The sequence below is a fragment of the Myotis yumanensis genome, unplaced genomic scaffold (assembly GCF_028538775.1).
Source record: "Myotis yumanensis isolate MYYU_CA2020_CCGP unplaced genomic scaffold, mMyoYum1.0.hap1 SCAF_22, whole genome shotgun sequence".
Taxonomy (NCBI): Eukaryota; Metazoa; Chordata; class Mammalia; order Chiroptera; family Vespertilionidae; genus Myotis; species Myotis yumanensis.
This window is the reverse complement of record NW_027223773.1, coordinates 16,364,267-16,390,112: the sequence shown is the minus strand read 5'-3', so window position 1 is coordinate 16,390,112 and position 25,846 is coordinate 16,364,267. Positions and strand designations below refer to the sequence as shown.

At 45.8% G+C, this 25,846-nt stretch overlaps 1 long non-coding RNA gene across 1 annotated transcript in view; it reads left to right on the top strand.

Annotated features, from left to right (window-relative positions):
• LOC138999145 (uncharacterized) overlaps nucleotides 1-25,199 on the top strand; it is a 64,079-nt gene extending 38,880 nt beyond the window's left edge. The window contains exon 3 of the long non-coding RNA XR_011469331.1: nucleotides 24,916-25,199. This is a non-coding gene — a long non-coding RNA (uncharacterized lncRNA). The remainder of the gene's footprint in view (nucleotides 1-24,915) is intronic.
• The last annotated feature ends 647 nt before the right edge of the window (nucleotides 25,200-25,846 follow it).

The following is a 25,846-nucleotide window of genomic DNA, read 5'->3' as shown; positions in this document are numbered from 1 at the left end:
GGAAAGACACATCAGGAAGTCAGACCTGCTTTGTTGGAGCCAGGAAAGGAGACTGGCTCAGGGATTTTATTTATTTGAGGTGGTGGGGGAGGAGGAAGAATTCTGCTAACAAAGGCTTGTGTGGTTTCAACCTCTTATTAACATACAGAGAGGAGTCCCAACCTTTCTTTTCAGCTTTCCATGCAAGGCCAAGTGAGAGGTGGCAGGAATAAGCCATCAGTTTTCAGAAATCAAACAAACAAGAAAATAAAGTATGACTAGATATTTTACTGAACAAGTATATAAACAGAGCAAATGTTGAGATAATATGTCATTATGTGTGTACAAAATTAAAGTCTACTGAAAATGAGAACATAATTATGAATAGGCAAATGATGATGATTATAATTGCGGTGCTGGTGCTGGTGACAATTGCCGGGACTGACTGGCAGATCCTGAGCAAAGGACGAATGATTACTCTGACACATGTTTCTGTGAAAGAGAGGGCTAAGGGACTGCCTGGCTATAGTAACCAAACAGCCCCATTTGCCTGTCTCCTTAGGCTTTTATTGCAACAGCATCTAGAACTAAAATTAACTTTTAGATACAATCAGCAGGGCAAGCATCCTTGAGAAGACATGCATCTGCAGTGTCCTTTAAGCAAGATGTCTGAAGACTAAGCATAAAGATTCCAGTAAACACCCGGGGGCTCACACGTACACGGACTTGTTTGCAAAAGTCAAGGCAGGGCTAGTTACCTTCAGCCAACTCCCCCAGGATGTTCTGACCATTCGGAGTTTCATCCTTACAGACTTTCCAAACAAGTCTTGTGCTCCCCCACATCTCTCCCTATTTTGTTTTGCTAGCTGCAGAAGAAAAGGGAGGCGGCGAACTTCCTGCTTTGCAATGCCCACGTCTGAGAAGTGCATTCATTCCTTGAGTTCTTATTTTACAGACTATAAGAAAAGCAAAGTGAATTAAGATGACAGCAATGGTTGGTCTGATTAGGTGCCAACTGATTCTAGGAAACCAAGTGTTGGGGGTCTCTCCACTCCAAATGCTCCTTTACTGCATTCTAAGCAGTAGTCTGTTATTCATGTTCATTGATAGCGAGTAAGGATTCATTAATTTGCTTTTGAAAAGTGTTTATTTTTCAGTAATGTTATCATGAAAGACTACCATAGATGCTTTTTAACATCAGTCCACTGATGGTGACTACTGTTCCATTTTAAGGGGTGACACATATGTGCTTATGCTCCCAATCAAAATTGAGCACTTGCCTGTATGTTATAGCATCCTGCCTTTCCCCAAAATATTCAATGGCTGCCTCTATTGTCTTCTTTCTAGCGAATATATTATTATCTATATGCTGTTATATACTGAATTCCCTAGTTACATTTTTCGCCATATTATCTGCAAATGTGGCCATCTGTACAGACTCAGAAAGGGCTGCCACAGCTACGCTGGCAGTGGTCAGAATGACAATAGCCAAGATGATGGCTGCAATGAGCATTCCCAAAAATCTTTTGGGCCATAATTGGTCCAATGATCTTTCTAAGTCTTCAATAGTTGATGAGCATTGTCATTCACTGGTGAGATATACGGGTATTAGGATTTCTGCTTGTCTCCTAAGTACCACAATTGTGTTGATGTCCAATGAGGTCATATTCTGGGTTATAACAAGGATGCAAAATAAATTCCTTCTCTATGGATCCCTCACAGGATGTCTCACAGTGCCTGGGACTTATAGCCAGAATGCGGCCCAGAGGGCTGCTAGGTGGGGCAGCCAGTGAACACCCACAAACAGCCAGTTGCTTACAGATCTCATCATATTCTACTCTTCATAGCAAATACTGACTGGCCTCTAAAGTCGTTTTAGCTAAAATCTGCCAGTACCGAGGTGTCATGTGATAACATTCAGACAACGCATTGAGGAGCCCTTTATAAACAGGCTGTTAGCCCCATATTCTGATATTCTTCCTTATTTCCTTAAAGTGTTAAAGGAGAGCAGCTCATGAATCCTATTGCCTTGTTGATCTTGCATAACTGGGCAAGCCAAAAGCTCTCCTTCTGACATGGCTGCCTGACACAGGATCCCATAACCAAGGATCTAGTTGATGGATTCTCCCACGCGGGAGGCAGAGGATCAGGAAATATTTCCTTCAGCAGCGGGGCTTTAGGTACTATAGGCTCTATAGGCTCTTCAGGCTTTACAGGCTCTACAGGCTCTGCAGCAGGGGTCCTCAAACTAAGGCCCGTGGGCCACATGCGTCCTGCAGAAAACACTTATCAGGCCCACCTGGTGTTTTTGCCCCCGCTGCCTGTTGCTTAGCAGCCAACTCATCCTGGGCCCACAGTGCGCTTGTGTGGAATGTGCGCTGCACTCTCTGACTCCCCTCCTTCTCTCTGTCTCTCAACTCCTCCTCTCAGTCTCCAGTGTAATTGGAAGAGTCATGAGCTTTCCTGTGCAGAGCCTGCTGCTGCCTGCGAACCGAGGTAAGAACAAGTTAGCATTTATTTTTTTTTTTTTGAAGTTAGGAGGTCTATTTTTTTTTTTTTTTTGCAGTTAGTGGGGCCTTTTTTTTTTTTTTTTTTTTTGAAGTTAGGAGAGCCTTTTTCCCGAATAAAACATCTGAAATCTCCAACCAGATCTAGACTAACTGATGCACACTTGCATCACTTGTTACGACTAGCAGTGACAAATATGGAACTGGACATTGACCATCTCATTAGCCAAAAGCAGGCCCATAGTTCCCATTGAAATACTGGTAAGTTTGTTGATTTAACTTTACTTGTTCTTCATTTTAAATATTGTATTTGCTCCCGTTTTGTTTTTTTACTTCAAAACAAGATATGTGCAGTGTGCATAGGAATTTGTTCATAGTTTTGTTTTGTTTTTTTTAAACTATAGTCTGGCCCTCCAACGATCTGAGGGAGAGTGAACTGGCCCCCTGTTTTAAAAGTTTGAGGACCCCTGCTCTACAGGCTCTACTTCAGAAGGAGGTGTGATGGTATATCCTCCTGGCCTTCTGTAGGCTTTTGATCCTCTATGTGGAGTGGGCATAGTGCAGCTTCTGTTCCCAGGGACCCACACAGATGCTCCTCGCTCCCCCATCACTTGGTCCACTTGCTCTAGGCTCACACTCTGGTCTTAGGTTATCCTCTGATCACTTTGTAAGGGAAATAGTGTCAGATGGGACTGCCTGTTTCCTGAACATGAACCTCCTGCACTTTTACTTCTTTCTTAGATTGTGAGATTTGATTTCCCGTGATTGCTATTACAGGTGAAAGTCAAAGACATCACATTTATATGTTAACCTCTATTTTCATATGTGACCAAGTCTGACTTTCTCCACAGGGTCTATCATTATTACTCCAATGAGATCAGTGTCCCTTCACAGTTGCTAATTTGCAGTGTCACAGCTCATTTCTGCAGTAGACTAACTCTTTCCTTCCTGGGAATGAGATCACCTGAGTAACCCATGCAAACCCACATACACAAGGCCCACCTAGTGTATTTTCTTCTCTGTGCTCAACAGTGTGTACCAGTCTACATCCAGGCACACCTCCCCTCTCTGGCCAGATAGGACCTGTGCACATCTGTAAACACCAAGGGGCCAGAGAACCTGATGAGAATGGCTGCACCTGCTCTGGATGTCAGGTGCGCTCCCCACTATGGTCCTGGGACAGGCCAGCACCCATGTCCAGGTGCTCACCAAAGGGCCAGCATATTCTCCTTGAGCTGCTCTCGGGGCTCTTCAAGGACCTGCATCCAGGGGTTAGAGTTTATGACAGAATCATCCAACAAGTTTATTGACCTCTCAGGTGGTAAGACTTTGTACTCCTGGCTTTATTCATGAAAAAATGGAGGAAATGACCTTTCAAAGGCTAAAAGGAATGGATGAAAATCACCCCTGCAGAGGTGGGCCCACTTCCTCGTGTCCCAGAGTGAGGAGGGCTGTGCTGTCCTCTCCACTGCGACTTACTCATATGATCTCGAGCACAATCCTAGAATTCACAGATACGGAGTCTCAGGGGCTGTATTTAAAGGGCCCGGTTCCTGGAAAGGGAACTGTCCTCTGTCCATGGTGAGCCTGTCTCCTGTGCTTACCGCTCCCTGCAGCTCCACTGCCAACAGTTAGGGAGGGTCCCCCACAAATATCAGAAAATATGTTTCCTGAGCTAAACAGGCACTGCTGTGCCACATGGTGGACATTCCAGGATGCTGAGTGTGCATACAAGACCGGGTGACAGCACCTCCCACGTGCAAGCTGAGACCTGGCACTAGAGGCCTAGTCTGCGGAGGGTTATGTTCTTCAGGTTCTCCCCCGAGGCAGCTGCCTAGGCCTAGGGCGCCCTTGCAGAGAACCACCTGCATACAAGTAGCAGGACTGGGGCTGCCACTCTTTCAGAAACGCCAGGGAAGGCTTCCCCATGGCAGACATGCCTGCCTTCTCTCAGGGAGCTGGTTCAAACACCTGTCCTCAGACCCTGAGGCTCAGAAAAACCACTAGGGGTCACTGTCATCTCCACAATCCTGTCCCAGGATGTTGCATGAGAGGTTATATGTGCAACCTGCACTGGAGAACCTTAAAAGTCCCACTTTCCATCCTGGCAGAGTGTGTCTATCACTATTTACAGATAAGCTACTAGAATGTTCAGACCAGGCGAGTGCCCCTGAGTCCTGGCCCAGACACCATTATCCACCAGCCCTTCCCATGAGGCTATCCCCAGTCCCTTGTTGTTTACAGGGATGGAGGAACCTCCAGGCAGCTCAGTCAGGGCCTCAGGGGAAGACATGCAAATGCAAGGCCTCCCCTGCTCATGAAAGCCTGCCAGGCTGGGTCTCTCCAGACCCTGGAGAGGAGCCTCCTGTGTGAGCCCCTTAGTGCCCACATCATGGGGTCTACGCTCATCTGGGCTGCCCTTCTCTTCGCTGCCAAAGGTGTGTCCCTGTGCATCAGGCTCATGGGGACTGGGTCACACGGGGTAATTCTCAGTGTGTTTCTCTGTTTGCAGGTAGCCTGTGCCAAGTTCAGCTGGTGGAGTCTGGGGGAGGCGTGGTGCCAACCAGGGGGTCTCTGTGCCTCTTCTGCAAAGCCTCTGGATTCACCTTCACTGACTACAGCATGGACTGGGTCCGCCAGGTTTCAGGGAAGGGGCTGCGGTGGGTGGCAAGAGTGAGTAAACCAAATGGAAAGGATCAGTGAGATGCTCCAGCAATTCAAGGAAGATCACAATCTCCAGGGACAACCCTACCAGCACAGTCTCTCTTAAAATGACCAATCTGACATCTGAGGACATGGCCGTGTATTATTGTACAACACACAGTGAAGGGAAGTCATTGTGAGCCGTGACACAAACCTCCCTGAGGAGACAGCAGGGCTGGGCTGCAGGGGGTGCTCAGGATCAGCAGGTCACATGTTGGGGTCCAACCCCAACAGGTCCAGGGTTCCCCAAAAGTGTGGACGGAGTCGGCGAAGAATGAATGACATGGAAACTGGTTTCAGTTCATCAGCATAGCGAGGTTCTCCCTCCAGGATCTCCAGCGAAGTTCTGGTTAGGAACTCCAACCAAGTTCTGGTGCCATGTTCTCTCGCTAGGTTCTCCAGGTTCTCCAGCCAGGTTTGGTCACCAGGTTCTCCAGCCAGGTTCTAGCCAGGTTCTTTTGCCATGTTCTGTCTAGGTACTCCAGCAAAGTTCTGTAGCCAGGTTCTGTCCAGGATCTTTTGCCATGTTCTCTCACTAGGTTCTGTGTCTAGGTTCTGTCCAAGTTCTCTTGCTAGTTTCTGTTTCTAGGTTCTGTCTTGGATCTCCAGCCTAGTCCTGTCTCTAGGTTCTGTCTAGGATCTCCAGCCAAGTCCTGTCTCTAGGTTCTCTCTCTAGGTTCTCTATCTTGTTGTCTTGTTACATCTGTATTTTATTTATACCAGTTGATTTTAATCCTGTCAATTTCTATTGCAAAGGTTAGGGCGTTTCTTATCTCCATTCCAGGGAGTAAAGATTATGTAGCTTAAGGGTGATTGTAATTAAGGTGATTAACTACCTGCCTGGCACTTAGTTAAGAGGTTTTATCCCCTCCTTAACTTCAGGGAAAAATCCCTACCTGGGAAAACAACCTTTCTCAGAGAGGTGACCATGGTTAAAACACATAGCGCTAAAGGGAGCAAACATATTAAGAACAGTATGCCATATACGCCAGGTCCCTTGAAACATATGCTGTGCAGATGTTTCTTCTCTGCAGCGACTGTGTCAAGCAGCAAGGATGGACTGGCTCCTGGCAGTCACACTTCTCTACTCTTGGGCAGGTGCAGAGGGGCAGAGGCAAGCTTCCTATTATGATGGGTATTTTCCACGCCTCTCCACATTGCTCTTTGTTCCCAGGGAAGAGCATTTCTTGTTCTTTGGATCTCTAAATTGTCACATCATCACTGGGACCAGGAAGGAGAAGAAGCACTGTGTTTGCAGGTGAATTATGAACAGGCACTAGAGGTTCTCTTCACCAGTTCCCTGCAGGACCTTCTCCATGAGCAGATCAGCCTTTTGATTATCACATCCATGTTGGGGACAAATTTCCTTCAAAGGGAAACAGCACTGACATCAGTGCCCTTGGGTTTAAGCTCACACTCTCTGGCCCAGTCAGTGGGGCTCAGTGATAGATCATTGACCTATGACCCAGGAGGTCATGATTAGATTCAGGTGAGGGCACATGCCCACCAGATTGGTTCCCCAGCAAGGAGCATGCTGGAGGCAGCAGATCCATGATTCTCTCTCACCACTGATGTTTCTATATTTCTCTCTCTCCCTCTTGAAATGAATAAAATATCAATAATAATAAAAGCATAATATGTTAATTAGACCAGACTTCCTTCCAGATGAACATCGGGATGAAGCCGGGGCTACAAGGGAAGCCTGGGCCCTGGGGGCCTGCCAGTAGCAGGACTGTGGCTGGAGGGAAGGTTAGAGGGAAGCCCATGTCTCTGGTGCCAGAGGGAAGCTAGTGCCAGCAGCCAAGGGAAGGTAGCCTACTCTTGCATGAATTTTGTGCATTGGGCTTCTAGTATTTTTTAAAAAGAACCTCACACTCTCTGTCCTCAGACTGGCACACACTGTCCTACCTGGCCCTTTACTTCAGACAGGTACTCCTATGTCCCTTGCTGTCTTCTATAAAATTTTAGTCATCAGTCCACGCAACCCACATCATCTATTCATTTAACATGTGCATTCCTCCAGAGTCACGCAGGACACATCCCAGACAAGTGGCCTGAAGCTGCCATCAGCCCCCTTCATGCAGGAGCGTTCCTGAAGGACATTTTCTGTAGTGATAGAGATTCATTTGAGTTGTCACTTTGCTGTGAACATTGTTTAGAAAGGATGTTGCTTAATGTAGGGCACACATGTGACAACACATCAGGACAAGAACCACATAGAGGATAAATGTACACTGACTTACAGGAAGTGATGGCACACACTTTCCTCAGGAATCCTGGTTCCAAGGTTAATTATGAGTCTGTCTATTCTTGGTGTCTATCCTGATGGTTAACTTCCCTGTGAGCTCCCGCCTGGTTGTCCTTATTCGCTGCCTCCCACATGGAAACACCCACTGCTCAGAGATCCACAGCTGCACCCTTGATGGACCAGCACAGACCCACGGGCCTGAGGAAATGGGGATGTCCCTGAACTCTCCCTGGTAGGTGCCTGAGTAACCACCAGTGGAGTCTGAATTCTCACTCCCAACCTTGTACTCAGGGCAGGACTACCCATGAGGGTGAACCAGAGACACCAATACTGGAGGAGATGAAGTCTCCTGCAGGGGCTGAAGGTGCATCTGTGCGTCTCTGAGCAGTGGGTGTCTCTATGTGGGAGGCAGGGAATGAGGGCAACCAGGCGGGAGCTCACAGGGAAGTTAACCATCAGGATGGACACCAAGAATAGACAGACTCCCAATTCATCCTGGAACCAGGAGTCCTGAGGAAGCCAGGGTCCCTCCTAGAGCTGGACTCTTTCACGTGCCACTGCAGCTCCACCCACCAGGTGACCTGGGAGAGCAGTCTCACCTGACAGCTGACAATGCTGCTGCCTCCTCCCCTCCAACTTCTGAGGTCTCTTTCCTGCTTCATGATGGGGGGGTCTCCAGGGGACTTCCAGGAACGCACAACTGCAGTCAAAGGGGTGACTCAGCCCCACCTCTGACTCTCCCTGGAACAAACCTGACTTTTCTAACCTGTGTCTGGGTATACAGGACCTGCAAGAACATGGACACACGAGTTCCTGCTCTTCAAAGTCTGTGTTTGTATCATGGGTGCATTTTATTGGCTTCCAAAGAACATCACACCCAGGCCCAGAACCCACATGTGGTCCCTGCTCATGTGCTATGTACAGAGAAGGGGAAAATGTGGATTTCATAGCAAAGAATATCATCACAGTGTGTGTGTATGTGTAATTTATTAAATACTAAAAGTGCTGTGAGATTTGGTCACACACCGGGATACTTAAATGAGACCTTCAATGAGAGAAACCTAAGGGCATAAGTGGCCCCAGGGCTCCCGGGAGCTTCTGGATGAGGGGAGGGTCAGCTGTGTCTTTGCAACTAAGAGCTCCAGGGAAGGGCTCCCTGATGGCTTCCTAAAGCCCTGGTTTGGGGTCTCCCTGCAGAGCCATAGGGGCTCAGAAAGGCCAGTTCACTCTGTCCAGAGACACCAAAACCACACGGTGTCCTTGAGGAAGCAATTGGACATCAGGGCACAGCAGTCACTACTGGACTAGAGATGCTGAGAGGTCATTGCCCTGTGAGACCTGACAGGACGCTCCCCTGTAGAGCCAGGGCTGGACAGTAGGGGGCACTCAGGGCCCAGGAGCACAGGCTGCTGTCCTAGGAGCAGGTGCAGAGGGAGCTGGGCAAGGGTTTCCTCTAAGCCCTGGGCCTTCCTCTCTTCATACAAACAATCCAAACTGAAAGTTGGACACGACTGCTGAGGTGACTGTGAACATCCTGCTCTATCAGAGCATTTACCAAACTCAATGAGACATGAGAACCACACACAGGGGGGTGTTTCTATGGCTTTGGGATATCTGCATTGTAAGAGGTTGGCACAGGGATGGATTTATTACCTCACTAGGGGCAGCATTTTAGAGACACACTGATCCAAGGAGAAGACATTCAGGTATCAAAGCCCAGAGCTGGTCCAGGTGGCCTCTTCTCACACAAAGGTGAGCCCACAATGAGGATCATGTCCTGTGAGGGCTAGTTCCTCAGTGTGAGGAGCTCTGTCTTCACTGAGGTCAGGGACCTGGCAGGAGACACACATCCTCCAGCCAAGATTAGGACTTGTTGAAACCAAGAGCTAGTTTCCTGAAAAGATAAACAAATCAATGAACCATTTGCCAGACTCATAAAAAAACAAAGAGAGAGACCCCAGATAAATAAAATCAGAAAGGAGAGAGGAGAAGTAACCACTGACACCACAGACATACAAAAGATTGTAAGAAAATACTATGAACAACTATATGCCAACACGCTTACAATGTGGATGAAATGGAGGGATTTCTACAAAAACACAATCTCCCAAAACTGAAACAGGAAGAATCAGAAAACCTGAATAGACTAATAACAAGTGAGGAAATAGAAGCAGGAATCAAACAATTCCCAGCAACAAAAGCCCTGGTCAGGATGGCCTAACAGGGGAGTTTTAACAAACAGTCAAAGAACTATCACCTATACTTCTAAAACTATTCCAAAATTCCAAGAGTTTAGAAAACTTCCAAGCTCTTTTTAAGAGGCCAGTATTATCCTAATTCCAAAACCAGATAAAGACACTAGAAAGAAAAACAGTTAGAGGCCAATATATCCCTGATGAACATAGATGCTAAAATCCTCAAAAAATATTAGCAAATAAGATCTATTAAAAAGATCATACACCATAACCAAGTGGGATTTATTCAAGGAATGCAAGGCTGGTACAATACTCCCAAGTCAATAAATGTGATACATCCCATAAAGAAATTGAAATACAAAAATCACATAACCACATCAATAGATACAGAAAAAACATTCAACAAAATCCAACACTCATTTTTTTGATAAAAAAATCTCTCAGCAAAGTGGAAATAGAGGGATCTTACCTCAACATAGTGAAGGCCATATATGACAAACCTACAGCCAACATCATACTCAATGGGCAAAAATGAAAACCATTTCCTGTAAAAACAGAAACAAGACAGGGATGTCCATTTTCACCACTCTTACTCAACATAGTACTGGAAGTCCTAGCCACTGTGATCAGACTAGAAGAAGAAATAAAAGGCATTTACATTGGAAAGGAGAAAGTAAAATGCTTTTTATTCATAGATGACATGATATTGTACACAGAAAACCTTAAAGACTCCACCAAAACTACTAGATTTAATAAGCAAATTCAGCAATGTAGCAAGACACAAAATTAAAACCCAGAAACCCATGGTATTTTCATAGACTAACTAGAGGCCTGCTGCATGAAATTCGTGCATGAGTATGGTCCCTAGGCCTAGTCAGTGATAAGGGCTGATCGGGACCTTCCAGCTACAGCCTGAGGCCTTCCTTCCCTGGCTGCCAGCTGCCAACCACAGCCTTCCTTCATTCCATGCCAACCCCTGGTGGTCAGCACACATCATAGTGAGTGATCAAACTCCTGGTCTCCTGGTCAAAATCCTAAGAGATCACTTTTCATAATATATATATATATATATATAGTGAATTCTCAGAAAGAGAAACTAAACAATCCCATTTACTATTGCAACAAAAAAAAAATAAGATACTTAGGAATAAACTTAACCAAGTAAGAAAAATACTTGTACTCAAAAAACTATATTCCTTTTAAAAAAGAGACTGTGCAAGATAAAAATAAGTTGAAAAATATACTGTGTTCATGGATTGGTAGAATTAACATCACTAAAATGTCCATACTACCCCAAGTTCAATGAAATGCATATTAAAATACCAACAGCATATTTCACAGGTCTAGATTAAATTCCCCAAGTATGTGCTATATATGAATTGCCACAGCAATCTTGAAATAGAAGAACAAAGTGTGAGGGATCACAATACCAGCTATAGTGTTATTCTACAAAGCCACTGTAATCAAAACAGCCTGCTACTGACACAAGAACAAGCATATCCAACAATGGAACTGAACAGAGACTCCAGAAGTAGACCCAATCCATTACATGTAATTAATATTTGACAAAAGAAGGAGGAGAATACAATGGAGTAAAGACAGTCCCTTTAATAAATGGCATTGGGAAAACTGGACAGATACATGCAAAGAAATGAAATTAGACCACCAACTTCCACCACAAACAAGAATAAACTCAAAATGGATAAAATATTTAAATGTAAGTCATGAAACCATAAAAATCCTAGAAGAAACCATAGGCAGCAAAATCTCAGACATCTCTAGTTGCAATATGTTTACAGATACATCTCCTAGGGCAAAGGAAACTAAGGAGAAAATAAACAAATGGGACTACATCAAAATAGAAAGCTTCTGCACAGCAAAAGAAACCATCAACAAAATGAAAAGGGAGCCCACAGTAGGAGAGAACATATTTGGCAAGGATACATTTGATAAAGGGTTAATATCCAAAATATATAAGGAACACATATAACTTAACAAAAGGAAGTCAAAAAATCTAGTTAAAAATTAGGCAAAGGAACTAAATAAACATTTCTCTAAAGGGAACATACAGGAGGCCAAGAGACATGTGAAAAAATTTCAAAGTCACTGATCATCAGAGAGATAAAATTATAAGACAATGAGGTATCACCTCACACCTGTCAGAATGGCTTCCATCAAAAAATCAGCAAATGACAAGTGCAGGCGAGGATGTGGAGAAAAGGAAACCCTAGTACACTACTGGTTTGAATTCAGACTGATGCAGCCATTATGGAAAACAGTACAGAATTTCCTCAAGAAATTAAATATGGAACTGCCATTTGACCCAGTGATCCCACTTCTGGAGATATAGCCTAAGAAAACTGAAACACCAATCAGAAAGAATGTATGCACCCCTATGTTCATAGCAGCACAATTTACAATAGCAAACATCTGGAAACAGCCCAAGTGCCCATCAGTAGATGTGTGGATTAAAAGCCCGGGTACATTTATACTATGGAATACTATGCAGCAGTAAAAAGAAGGATCTCTTACCCTTTGAGACAGCATTTAGGGGCCTGGAGAGTATTATGCTAAGTCAGTCAGAGAAAAACAAGTATCATATGATATCACTCACATATGGAATCTAATGAACAAAATAGACTAATGTACAAAATGGATGCTGAGACCTAGAAGCATGAAACAGAGTGTGGAATCTCAGAAGAAAAGTAGGGGAGGGTGGAAGGGTGGGAAGAGATCAACCAAAGAACTTGTATGCATATATATATATATGCCATGGACACAGATAATAGGATGGTGAAGGCTTGGGGTATGGGGAGTGGGGGAGGTTTAGAAGGGATCAATGGGGGAAAAGGGGACATATGTAATACCTTTAACAATATATATATATATATATATATATATATATATATATATATATATATTTAAGAATAAGGACTTAGACCCTTAGACTCCCACTGAGCTTGGTCCTTCTGACATTCATTTTCTCTAACATGGGGTCAAGACCTCAGCTATGAAATACTCTGCCTCATGAATATGCAAAGGGTGGAGGTGGACAAGGATAAATATGGATAAGTCTGTGCCCTGAGGGCATCACCCACAGCCACACCGTCCCCTACAGAAGTGCTCACAGCACAGCCCTCACCATGGACTGGAGCTGGAGAACCCTCCTCCTGGTGGCTGTGGCTACAGGTAAGGGGCTTCCCAGTCCCTGGGTTGAGGAGGGGACCAGGGAGAGTCAAGGGGGATTTCCACCCTCTCCTGTCTCCTCCCCACAGGTGTCCACTCCCAGGGGCAGCTGGTGCAGTCTGGGGCTGAGTTGAGGAAGCCTGGGGCCTCTGTGAAGGTCTCCTGCAAGGCTTCTGGATACACCTTCACCAGCTACTGGATGCACTGGGTGCGACAAGCCCCAGGACAGGGGCTTGAGTGGATGGGGAGGGTTAACCCTAACAATGGAGACACAAATTATGCACAGAAGTTCCAAGGCAGAGTCTCCATAACCAGAGACACGTCCATCAACACAGCCTACATGGAACTCAGCAGCCTGAGAGTCGAGGACACAGCCGTGTATTACTGTACAACATACACAGTGAGGGGAAGTCAGTGTGAGCCCAGACACAAACCTTCTTGCAGTAGGGACTGCAACCTCCAGGGGGCGCTCAGAGTCCCTGAACACAAGGACCATCCCAGCAGCAGGAGCAGTTGGAGGTTTGGGCTGGTTTTCTGTGTGGTTCCCTCTTCATGTCACGGTTTCCATCAAGGAACCTCTCTGATTGCTGATTCTGCGCTTATCTCTGATGTCTCTGAGTTAGAAAATTGTGTTGTAAACAGAGACAACTTTCTCACGTTGACAAATACAGAGAATGTCTTTTAGATACCTTTGTACCCATATGGCAATAAATCATCTAATTTTCTGACCCACATCCATTGAATCTAACAAGAAGCTCCGCTGACTAAACAGTGCAGGTCACCTGAATACTGGACAGTGGCCACCACAGTTATGAGAACCCAACGTTAGAGATTAGGAGGCCCCTCTGGTGATGGTCATTGTCTTGTCATCATGCTCACAGCACAGGGAATAGGTTACACCAGGCAGAGGCAGAGGGACCCATGGCAGCTTGGCACAGATGTCCAGCCTGACGACAAACACACACACCAAGGATTTGGGATGTTTATTATGCACAGAGTTGAAATCTATGGGAAGCACAGGAAAGGCCCCCTCAGCTGGTGAGGAGCATAAAAGGGGGCTGACTATGGGCTTTTTTTGTTGTTGTTGTTCAGGTGGGTGGGGCGGGGGGAGGAATTCTGCTTCCAGGGGTTTGTGTTGTTTCAATCTCACAAAGACATCTAAAGAGAAAACCATGATTTTTTTATTCGATTTCCTATGGCGGGGGGAGCAGATAGAGAAGAGGCAGCAATGACCCATCAGTTGGCAAAAGTCAAAGGAAAAAGAAAATAGAATATAGCTCCCCATTTTACTTACAACTTTAAAAAGAGCAAAAATTAAGATAAAGTGTCCTTATGTGTGTATAAAACCAGATTTGCAAGGGTGGTTCAACGTACCTCATCCACAGAATGAAGGATAACATATACATCCTATAAATAGATATATATGAAGCCTTTCAAATTGAAAATGACTTCAGAATTAAAATTCTTAGCAGATTAGGTATAGACGTGATGTACCTCAATATCCTAAAGGGCACATTTGAGAATCCAACAAGTGACATCATGTTACACAGAGAAAATTTCAAAACTATTCTTCTTACATCAGGACCAAGATAAGGGCTCCCCTGTGAATACTTATATTCATCAAAACTAGAAGTCCTTGTCAGAATAATTAGACAATAAAGGAAATTTAAAATGTCTAAGTCATAAGGAAACAAGCTAAAATGTTTCTCCTTACCTGTATGCAGATGGCAGATCTTGAACATAGAAAACCCTAAAAAGTGTATGAGAAGCTAATAGAACTAGAATTCAGGAAAGATGTAAGATACAAAACAATACACAATGCCTTGTGCCCCTGCACCCTCTCAACAGAGTGTCTTCAAGACTCTAAGAAATATGTGGGCTGTTTCAGAGGAAAGTGAGGGAAGAAAACTTGAACTGGCTAAACAACAAGGAGATCACAACGTAATGAAACAAGAACCCTGGGCCTGTGTGTCCTTGGTCTTGGTTAATCCCCCATCTTGTTCTCAGGTAGCTTCCTCCAATGTGACACTGAGTCAGCTGTAGGTTTCAGTTGACTCCCATCATGTGGGGACAAGGGACAGTGGTCCAGAGAGTCACAAGCAGACATCAGTGTTAGGGTTTGGCTGGTGACTCGGCCTGTGCAAGGATTCACAACTAAAATGAGAGATACAGAGATGAAGGGTGTTTTACTTTCCAGAAAGGGAAGGGGCCAGTGTATCACTAGTCAATACAGGGCAGGAACAAAATGCAGCTTATACTTCAAAGAGTAATGTCTGCTGTTGCTAGGTGACAGGGAAGGGGGAAGGATTTAGGGCTGAAGTTGAGCAGATACGAGGGGGATTGTCTTGAAAAGTGACAGTTTATTTGCTTTTAAGGAGACAGTCTGACAGATGTTGTAGGAAGGTGTCTTATCAGTATTTCCCCCAAGCCTGTAACATGCTTAGAGCAAAAGGTATGAGGATTCACAAAGATGCTTTTTCAATTGGAGGGGTGAAGGGAACTTTCTATTAACTAGAGACTCATTGGTGTGAATTATCCCCGAGTTCTGAAACCAGCAGGGAGGGGGGGATACAACAATTCAGCCTTGAGAGTAGCTATCTTCTCCCTCCGTTTGAACAGAGGGGCTATTTGGATCAGAGAAGATAACAATTTGGGAGTTTCATCATCAGGTGATTCTCATATATTGTGGTGGCCACAGCAAAGAAAAATAAAGGTCCTTGTCTTGTCCCTACAATCAAGTTTCCAATCACAAAATTCCCATGATGTAAAATTAATTACTCCTAAACCATTACCGACATCTTCACCTAAACACATGTGGTTATGACTATGAGTGTTCTATATCCTAATGTATGAAATTGGTTTTTGAACAGAGTCTAGAGGATAAGCACAAAAAAGAAGGCAGTGCAGCTGCTACACGTCAAGCACCAAACTCCCCTGAAGGAATAGGACCCAGAACTCTGGGTCTCTATTGTTCATGCTTTTGGTTCCAGGGACCCACACAGACACTCCTCTCTCCCCCAACATTTGATCCACTGGTGCCAGGCACACACTCTGGTCTTAGTTTATCCTTTGATCACTTTGTAGGGAAAATAGGGTTGGATGGAACCTACCATGTGCTGAACATGAACCTTCTGGACTTTTACTTCTTTCTTGGGTTGTGAGGGTTGATTTCTCATGGTTGCCATTATAGGTAAAAGTCAAAGGCATCTCTCAGTTTAAACCTCCTGTTTTTATATGTACAACAATTTCCTCTCTTGGGTCTTTGTACAGGTCTCCTGCAGCAGGTGGGCCCAGTGGGCAGGGCAAAGACCCATATGTGGGGAGTGATTTTTCACAGACAGCACCCTCACATATATCACACTCAAAGACCATGTCCTTTATGACAGAGTCCAGCACCAGAAATCCCCATATAGCAGGAGGACATGCAAATAGGGCCCCCTCTGCTCATGAAAACAAGCCCAGCCCTGACCCTGCAGTGCTGGGACAGAAGCCCATCCCTGGGATCCCCAGGTTTTCCCATTCCCTGATCAGGACTGAACACAGACCCCTCACCATGGGGTTTGGGCTCAGCTAAGTTTTCCTTGTGGCAATTTTAAGAGGTAATTTATGGAGAACAGGAGACACTGAGTATGTTAGTGGATGTGAGTGAGAGAAACAGTGCACGGGTCAGCATTTCCTGACCAGGACATCTTTGTGTTTGCAGGAGTCCAGTGTGGGGTTCAGCTGGTAGAGTCTGGAGGATTTTTGGTGCAGCCTGGAGGGGCTTTGAAACTCTCCTGTGCAGCACCTAGATTCACCTTCAGTAGCTACTACATGATCTGGGTTCGCCAGGCTCCAGGGGGTCCTCAAGGGTCCCTGAACACAAGGACCGTCCCAGCAGCAGGTGCAGTTGGAGGGTTGGTCTGGTTTCCTGTGTGGTTTCCTCTTCATGTCACAGTTCCCCTCAGAGAACCTCTAGATTCCCAATCCTGTGCTTATCTCTGACGTCTCTGAGTTAGAAAAGTCTGTTATAAACAGAGACAACTTTCTCATGTGGAAAAACCACAGATTGTCTCTTTCAGACCTTCTTGTGCCCAAATGACAATTCATCATCAAATCTTCAGACACACATCTCCTAAACCCAATCAGAGGCTCTGCAGACTCAACAATGCAGCTCAGATCCACAGCTCAGGGCCCCGACAGTCATCAGCAGGACACGTGTGGGGTGGACAGTGGGCACCAAAATCCTGTGACCCCAATGTTTGAGAAAGGGGACCCTGACTGGTGAAGGTCAATGACTTGTCATCATGCTCACAGCACCAAGCATAGGTGATGCCACGCAGAGGCAGAGGGACCCACAACAACTTGATACAGGTGTCCAGGCTGATGACAAAGACACACACACACACTCCAAGGGACATGGAATGTTTATTAAGTACATAGTTGAAATCTCTGGGAATCACAGGAAAGGTCATTCAGGGAGACAGACGTGCTTTCATGGAGCCAGGAAAGAGGACAGACTCAGTGCTTTTATTCTGGCAAGGCAGTGGGTACAGGGAGGAATCTGCTTCCAGGGACTTGTGTGGTTTTAATCTCACAATGACATTTAAAGACAAAGCTATCATTTCTTACCCAATTTCCTGTGTGTGTGTGTGTGGGGGGGGGCAGATGGAGAAGAGGCAGTAATGAGCCATCTCACATGACATATCAGCCTGTGTCCTGTCTTTAATCCCCTCATCAGGGTCCGTAAGCTATCATTTGTGAGTTTAGGTCCCGTGGGCCCTGCTGTAGGTCAAGCTGGTTCATGTGTAAGTCCCGAGGGATGCTGACCCCATGGCTCCTCTAACAGTCACACACCTGGGGTCACAGTCATCTGTCTGGCCCCACCAGCTGGAACAGCATGATGGACAGGCCCATGGGTTCTGGAGCAGACGGCAGTCCCAGAATAGGCCGGGCGGCTGGCCACTCCCAGTGCCACCATTGTCCCCAGTGACTACAGCCTAGATATTCAGGCAATATCTGTGAGGCCAACATTACAGAATAGCCCTGAAGGAGGATGGAGAGGTGAGTCCACGTTGGAAACACCTTTATGGAAACAGTACTGAGGTTAATAGGCAAATGCCACTTCAGAAGCTGGAGTAATTGACGGACTGTGTGTTTCAAATGAGCAAAACTCTGTTCTCCCTTTTGAAAGGATGACTCTGTGTCTTGTAAATCCACCCAGACTGGAATTGTCAGTCCAGCTCCTGGTTCCATTAAAGACCTACCATAAATAGGCAAATCTCAGCCACACACAGCAGCCTACTCCCCACAGCATTGGACAGACTTAGCGGGTCCAGAGGCACATGGAGGACAATGACGGATGCCACGTCTGACCCCAGGGACAGCTGCAGCCATGACCGTTACCACTGACCTCCTAACACCCACATGAAGATGCCCATGCACATTGGGGCTGGAGAGGGTCTCAGGCCCCTGGTAACAGAGTGACAGACAGGGGCTGTGGGGATCACGATAGTGGTGCTGAGCCCAACACAGACCTCAGGTGCATGTGACAGACCTGGGGGAACCTGACTCCCCTTAGGTGATAGGGGACCACCTCCCAGGTGAGGCATGACCTTCTCCGTATAGTGAGGACTCGGAGGCCACAGGTGGATCCGGCCCTGAAATGCAGGTAACACCACATCACAGACACGCATCCATGCTTTCATATCATACCAGGGTTCTGCACCTTCACTGGGCAGAGCCTGAAGGAGACAAAGCCACCACTTCATCAGGTTAAGGAGCAAAATGTGTGTTAGCAGCCACTCATGCTGTGCTCCAAGGGAAGGAGGGCGGTCAGATGGCAGTTGCCTGAGGAGAGTCAGGATGGGTGGCTTTGGGGAGGGATGTGGGGGAAGAGCCTCCAGGACCCTGTCTGAGCCCTCCTCCATTCCTCAGCAGCCATATTTCTTGGGAGGAGCAATCCCCACCCAATGGCATGAGCCTGGGGAAAGCAATTCCCCCACCTCTGGAACCCTGTCACCCCACCCTGAATCATAAGCCTTGCTGAGGAGTAAGGGGCAAAAGCCTGGTTGTAGACGTCTGGGAGTCTCAGGATGTGTCAGAGACTGGCTTTGGTGAGGCCATTGACCAACTTTCTCTTGAAATTCACTGGTGCATGCTCCTCATGGGAGATCTGATAGTAACAGCATCCTGGCTTCTGGGAGACCCAAGCTCTGATCTCCACAGAACCCACCCACCTTAGCACCAGGGGTTTCAAGGTGTCAAGTTCAGGGGAAAATCAAGGACAGACTCAGATATGTGGCTCTAGAACAGAGGAACACACCCACCACCTTCCCTGAAGTCTGATCAGCATCTCCCCCTTAAGGGACATCCTAGTGCCCCATCCTCCTGATTCCACGGGAGTCTCTTTCAGAGACTGAGCCTTTCCAGTGACTGAGGTTAATTGGCAGCCCGCAGGTGGAGGCAGGCACAGAAGGATCCAGGGGTGTCTTGGGACATTTGCTGACCTGCCCCTTGGCCCCATGGTGGGAAACAAGAGGATATACCTCTGGGAAACATTTAGGCATCCTACATAGGAACACTGAAATATATAAAACAAAGCTTGAGCTGTAGCTGGTTTGGCTCAGTGGATAGAGTGTTGGCCTGCAGACTGAGGTGTCCTGGATTCGATTCCGGTCAAGGGCATGTAACTTGGTTGCGGGCACATCCCCAATAGGGGGTGTGCAGGAGGCAGATGATCGATTTCTCTCTCTCATCAATGTTTCTAGCTCTCTATCCCTCTCCCTTCCTCTCTGTAAAAAATCAATAAAATATATTTTTTTAAAAAAGCTTGAAAATACTGTCAGATGGAACTTCCTGTCTCCTGGACATGAAACTCCTACACTTTTAATTCTGGGATTTGAATATTAATTTCTCTTGGTTGTCATTATTGGTGACTGTCAAAGGAATCAATTATTTTCAATCCTCCTCTTTTTTGTACAGGTGACCTGGAGCAGTTGGGTTCAGTGGGGAGTGCACAGGTGTAGTTGTGGGGAATTATTTAACATACATGCACCCTTGGACATGTTACACCTGGGATGGCATTATTTGTATCACCATCCAACCCAGAGATCCTATATAGTAGAAGGACATGCAAATAGAGGCCACGCTGTTCATAAAAACCAGCCCAGCCCTAACCCTGCAGATCTGGGACAGGAGCCCAGCCCTGGGATCCCCAGGTGTTCCCATTCCCTGATCAGGACTGAACACAGACCACTCAGCTGGGTGTTCCTTGTGGCTCTTTTAAGAGGTAATTTATAGAGAACAAGAGATACTGAATATGTGAGTGGACAAGAGTGAGTGATATGGTGGACATGTGAGAGTTTCCTGACAAGGACATCTTTGTGTTTGCAAGTGTCCAGTGTGAGTTGCAGCTGGTGGACTCTGGGGGGGCGGTGTCTCAGAGCCTCTCCTGTGCAACCTCTGGATTCACCTTCAGCAGCTACTGGATGAACTGGGTTTACCAGGCTTCAGCGAAGAGGCTGGAGTGTTTATGTCAAATGAATCCTGATGGAAGTACCACAAATTATGCCAACTCTGTGAAGGGCCAATTCACCATTTCCAGAGACAATGCCAAGAACCTGCTGCATCTGCAAATGAACAGCCTGAGAGCCAAAGATATGGACCTGTATTACTGTGTGAGACACAGTGAGGGGAAGTCAGTGTGAGCCCAGACACAAACCTCCCTGCAAGAGGGGCTGTGACCACCAGGAGGTGCTTTGGGTACCTGAACACAAGGACCATCCAGCAGCAGGTGCAGTGGGAGGTTTGGGCTGGTTTCCTGTGTGGTTCCCTCTTCATGTCACAGTTTCCCTCAGAAAACCTCTGGATTCCTGATTCTGAGCTTATCTTTGAAGTCTCTGAGTTAGAAAGTCTGTTGTAAACAGAGGCAACTTTCTCACTTGCACAAATCACAGAGAGTCTCTTTCAGACATCCTTGTGCCTGTCTGACAATTCATTATCAAATCTGAACTACATCAGCTAAATCTAACCAGAGTCTCTACTGACTCAATAGTACAGCTCATCTCTACAGCTCAGGGTCCCAGCCAGTCAACAACGGAATTCACGTGTTCTGGACAATGGGCAGCAGAAGCCTATGAATGCAAAACTAGAGAAGAAGGACCCCAGGTGGTACATTCATTGCTTTTTCATCATGCTCATAGCACCAAGAGTAGGTGACACCAAGCAGAGGTAGGGAGACCTACAGCAGTTTAGTACAGACAACCAGTGTGATGATAAACACACACACCATGGGGCATAGAATGTTCATTATGCACATAGTTGAAATCTCTGTGAAACACAAGAAAGGCCCATCAGAAAGTCAGACCTGCTTTGATGGAGCCAGGAAAGGAGACTGGCTCAGGGATTTTATTTTGTAGAGGTGGGGGAGCAGCGTAATTCTGCTTCCAGGGGCTTATATGTATTCAACCTTTTATTGACATCTGGAGAGGAGACCCAACTTTTCTTTTTATATTTCCATATGGGGCCAAGTGAGAAGAGGCAGGAATGAACCATCAGTTTTCAGCAATCAAGCAAAAAATAAAATAAAATATGGCTACTTATTTTACTGAACAATTATAAAATTTGAGCAAACATTTAGAAATAGGGCCATTATGTGGGTACAAAAACAACCTCTTTAGAAATTCAGACAAATGATGATAAATAACAAAATGATTATGATAATGGTGATGGTGATGGTGATGGTGATAGTACTGATGACCACAGAATTGGACACGGGGTATGGTCCCTTGTCTTGGGTGGGACCTCTTTCCTATCCAAAACCATAAGTTGTTTGGAAGCTTTGTATCAACTTTTAGATGTGGCCATTTTGGTTTCAATTTCCAATGACATCTAAAGAGAAGATTCCCGCTTTTATTATTTGATAAAAAATCAATGTGTGTGGTCAACCACCATGCTTACAAAATATGAGAATGAGTAAGCAACTGATGATGATGCTGTTGATGATGATGATGGACTGAGAAAGAGGTCTTGTTCTAAAGAAATGAAGGCTCCTCATACGGAAACACCATCACCATGGCTCCTCAAGGGAGGAGTGTCCACTCTTCCCTATAACTGTTGAGGGATTTTATAAATGAGAGCCAATAAATTATGCAGTTTGGGTGATTCATGGTGTCACAATGTTAGTAACGACCCCAAAGGTGTCCAAGTGCAGATTCCCTGCACTTGAGAAGGTGTTACCTTTCAGAACTGAGACACTATGAGAATGTGCATGTAAGAAACAAGGAATTCCCTTCTAACCAGTTTGCAAGGACATGTTCCTTTTTTCTGTGTGATCTTTAAATCTTCTATTTCTAACAAACTCCTGTTCATAATTATTCGGGTATTTCCTATGATGATATAAGCCAGGGGTGGGCAACCCCTGGCATGCGTGTCAAACATGACACACCAGTAACTTTTGCTGGCATGCGAAACCCTCTCTTATAATCTTCCATTTACAATTTTTTTCTTAATACAGACTTTTTTTTAATTTTTCAGATAAATTCAGTGTAGGTGCATCTTAGATAAATAAATAATTTTACATAACATGTATACATTAAAAAATAAATGTATTTTTCATCATCATATTCTGTGTTTTTGTCGCTCGAATGAATTTTTTAAAAATATATTTTATTGAGTTTTTTACAGAGAGGAAGGGAGAGGGATAGAGAGTTAGAAACATCGCTGAGAGAGAAACATCGATCAGCTGCCTCCTGCACAACCCCCCCTGGGGATATGCCCGAAACCAAGGCACATGCCCTTGACCAGAATCGAACCCGGGACCCCTCAGTCCACAGGCCGACGCTCTATCCACTGAGCCAAACAGGTCAGGACATCGAATGAATTTTATTATTTCTTCAAGATTCTTCACATACATCTTAAGAGATATCAAGTAGGCATAACATGTTCTCAAAAAATTAAGGTTGGCACGCAGAATTTTGAGTCAGAGATTTTGCTAGTTTTGGCACATGCTAACAAAAAGGTTGCTGACCCCTGATATAAGCTGTTGCTATCATGTCCTGCAATTACTACTGGGCATTCACTGGAGGATGCTTTAAACCCAGAGGTCCAGGTATTCTCTTTCCATGAAAATCAAGCATATTTCTCTCCAGTGACTCAGAACAAATCCAGATTCCTCCCCTTATGCAGTTAAAAGTCACATCTAGATTTATGGGTAGTTTCCCAGCAGCGCTCCCCTCTGCTCCACTCCCTGTGGCTGCTGTAGCCAATGCACATGGAGAGTGAATGCTCAGCATTTTCTTGAAGTTCTTTGTAAAACCACCCAAAACAGGATTCATTAAAGAAAACATTAATAAATTAGCCTTGGTTATAATTAAAAACTTATCCCCCATCAAAGATTCCATTGAATAAATGAAATCAGAATCATATACACAAAGAATATGTTTCCAAATCATATGCCTCATATGAGAAGGTATAAATTATATATTAAGGATGTTATATGTTTGTGGGAGAACTGAGCACCTTTTGACCACAGAGACCTCCCAGGGGAAGAGCAGAGGGAGGTTGGGAGTGAGGGATTCCTCTCAGGGTTGAAGTTTCCTTTCCTATGAGAAATTCTAAGTTCAGATTCCACTTCACTCACCTCCCTCTGGACCCCAACGTAACTCATAACACTAGACTGAGAAAACAGGTTATTCTCCTTCCATAATTACTTAAATACTAGAGGCCCAGTGCATGAAATTTGTGCATGGGGTGGGTTGTCCCTCAACGCAGCCAGCACCCTTTCCAATCTGGAACCCTTTGGAGGATGTCCGACTGCTAGTTTAGGCCCGTCGGACATCCCTCTCACAATCCGGGACTGTTGGCTCCTAATTGCCACCTGCCTACCTGCCTGATTGCCCCTAACTGCTTCTGCCTACCAGCTTGATTGCTCCCTAACTGCTCCCCTGTTGGCCTGATTTATGCTTAACTACTCCCCTGCTGGCCCGATCTTCCACAACTGCCCTCCCCTGCTGGCCCGATGGCCCCCAATTGCCCTTCCTTGACAGCCTGGTCACCCCTAACTTCCCTCCCGTGCAGGCCTGGTAGCCCCCAACTGCCCTCCCCTGCTGGCCTGATTGCCCACAAATTCCCTCCTCTGCCAGCCATCTTTGTGGTGGCCATTTTGTGACAACGTTGTGTGATGCCACTTAGACTTATAACATAGGATATGAATGATTCTCAGTTGTGAACATACATGATCACTGCTTTTATTTCGTGTATTTTTTTCCACTTGAAGCCATGACTATTTCTGATGTAATTATATTAGGGTCTCTGCAATCGGCCATGGGCATGCATAAAGGAAGAGTTTTCACAGGAAGATGTAGACATAATCAGAAAGTTTCAACATCAAGAATAACAAATATCCCACCTGCATGTGCTTGGGCAATGGTTTCTCCAAAAAAAGTAACAAAATAAATTAAGATGTAAGACACTGAAAGTGAATGTCCTTTATTTTTATATTTCACACAGGGTAGAATTTATATAAAATTAGATTCAAAAATTTGGAAATTGTGGGATACACTAGTGTGTTGAATTTAGAAATGGTCAGAACAAATGCTAATCCCTTTTATATCTGCTTGAAATATGCATGAGGAGATAATAGTGTAACCTTCTTAATTACTCCATATTTCTTCATAAGTTCAGAGATTTTAGACTGTTCTTTGACATTAAACCAATGAGTGTCATGACCCATGTGGTCTGCTGAGCCCAATTTACATGCTGAGTGAGGTCAAAGCAAGAGATGTCCCCACACAATCCTCAGAAAAACCAGGCAAGCCCAACCTCAGTCCCTACACTTATAGGCAAGGCGGGCCCACATGCAAATGTCTGTTCAAACTCCAGGGTAAATCCTCACCTGGACTATGCAGGCTCACAGCTCTCTCCTCACACAGGACTGAGGTCTCTGGGAAGGCAGAGCTATGGTCTAGAAGAAGATGAGACTGCTGGGTCTTCTCCTGTTCCTGGTGACAGCCTCCCAAGGTGAGGGTCTCAGGAGCCAGGCAGGGGTCATGGGAAGGCTGTGACTACAGGTGACTGACAAGACTGATACTCTTTGTCCCCAGGTGTCCTTTCCCAGGTGCAGCTGCAGGAGTCGGGCCCAGGACTGGTGAAGCCCTCACAGACCCTCTCCCTCACCTGCACTGTCTCAGGATTCTCTTTAACGAGCTATGGTGTACAATGGACCCCCCAGGCTCCGGGAAAAGGGCTGGAATGGGTCGGAGGTATATGGGGTAATGGAGGTACCTACTATAGCCCAACAATGAAGTCTCGATTCAGCATCACCAGGGACACGTCCAAGAGCCAAGTTTATTTAACATTAAACAGCCTGAGAGCTGAGGACACGGCCGTGTATTACTGTGCAAGATACACAGTGAGGGAAAGTCAGTGTGAGCCCAGACACAAACCTCCCTGAGGGAGACAGCTGGGCTGGGCACAAGGGGGCGCTTTAGACACCAGGGGGAGCTCCTGACTCACCAAGCCCAGAGTGTGCAACCTCAGGAGCAGGGGCAGAGGGAGGTGGGGAAGAAAGGGCCTTCCTGTTGGGCACAGGGATTTCCTCTCAAGCTCTCAGCTGCATCCAGGGATGGTTCTTGCTCTTTATCTGTGGCTCTAACTTCCCCCATTCTCACTGCAGACACCAGAGGAGGAGGTAACACATCTGTTGGCAGAAGACATATGGGAAGTGACTAGGGAATCTCCTCACTATGTTCTGTATTTTCTGTTTTGCTTTCTGGACAAGGACCATCCTCAGAGCTCTCATCAGCCTGTGGTTGGAAACTTTCCCACAAAGAGAGACCCCAGCACAGCCCAGTCACCTGTATGCTGAGCTCAGGGTCTGACCCATATGCCCACCTGTCCCCATAGGGGCCCTTCCTTCTGACAGGCCCACAATAAATAAAACATATGCACCTACCAGGGACAGTGGAAACTGGATGAAACCCATCTGAATTGTGCAAAAGGCCCTAGAGGGCTGCTCCTTGGTCACCTCACCTGTGCAGGTGCCAGGA